Source organism: Propithecus coquereli, unplaced genomic scaffold, assembly GCF_000956105.1.
Source record: "Propithecus coquereli isolate 6110/MARCELLA unplaced genomic scaffold, Pcoq_1.0 Scaffold433, whole genome shotgun sequence".
Classification (NCBI taxonomy): domain Eukaryota; kingdom Metazoa; phylum Chordata; class Mammalia; order Primates; family Indriidae; genus Propithecus; species Propithecus coquereli.
Window position 1 is genome coordinate 351959 of NW_012150097.1, and position 1451 is coordinate 353409.

Below are 1451 nucleotides of genomic sequence, written 5' to 3' on the forward strand. Positions count from 1 at the left end.
CTCTTGCTCAGGCTGGTCATCAGTTTTAAGTTGCACGCCGTTCTGAGTGGTGTGATGAAATCTCGCACCGTCTGGCTGTGTCCTGCCTGGGAGGTGAATCATCCCTTAGTCCAGCTTATCTGCACCGTAGACTCTGCCGCCCATTAGTCACTCAGTAGCCATGTCGGTTATCAGATGGAAAACACACGGTATATACAGTACAGGGTTCAGTATTATCCATGGTTTCAGGCCTCCAGAGGGTCTTGGAACACATCTCCTGAGGACAAGGAGGGTCGACTGTATTCCTAAGCTCATAGCATTTAAAATCTGGAAGAATTCTTAGAAGAGAACAAAAATCAGCGCCCCAAAATTTCCTTAAAATGCCACTTAATGTCCTAAGGAGCTTTTGAAATTTTAAATCATGTCAAAATATTTTAGAGAAGAAATTATTCAATCAAATATATCAATGCTCACTGAATCTCTACCTATTATAAGAATTTACTCATCTTAACAATGCCAATTTTAGGAAGAGTAGAATAGAACGAGATAACATAAGTGACTTTTTCGAGGTAAATGGCATGAGTCATTCATCAGAGCGAGAAAATGATCAGCAGGGCATATAACAAAAATAAGGCCTAGAATTTGACCTGGTTCATTATTTCTGTTCGCAGATGAAAGATATTTTTCTGAATTCTTCCCAGCTCCTCTTGGGGTAGACAAGTGTTAAAACGGAAAAAAGTAGCAATGTGCTCTCGTTCAGTGTGGGCTCCTGGGGAAAGTCCTATAATATTTTCAGTTGGTTGCTATGGAGGCGGCCGGCAGCAGGCTCAGCTAATAAATTTGGGCCGACATTGTTATCGGGTGGTTCTACGGCATCAATTAATAGACAACCGAGAGTTGAAATTGTGCAGCAGAGGAAAAAGAAAGCAGGAGAATAACAACAAAATTTGCCAAATAAAAAAATCGCAAAGTCCACATAGAAAAAAAGTATAATTTTCAAATTCTAGAGGATGTTTACAAACACCGGTGAACGAGCTATGAGGACTGTGTTCCCACGTGCCCTTCCATCAGTGAGGTCCCAGGGAGAGCAATTTATCTTCAAGTTGCAGCCAGGGCATGAGGGGAGGCTAGTTAAACCATTTTGGGCTTTAGCCGAGCTTTGAAATAACTTTGAAAAATCGTGCTCCTATTTTTAGTTCGTCAGGTGGGATTTCTAGAGCCGTCGGGTCTCCACTGTAGAACTTCTGAAAATGATCAGATCAATTGGAAAGGGTTAAAGAACAAGCTGCCTTAATGTTGTTTAAATGGGCAATGAAGTAACAATGACCATCCTCGTTGGCTATTCTCTTCCAGGCCTCTGGACAGAATTTTTTTCCTGTTCAGAGCTTCCTGCTTGGTGTTTGTCTAAGCCGGGAGGAAAAGCTACCGTTCAAACTTTGCAACAAACAGATTGCAAGCTAAGGCTTTTCTAC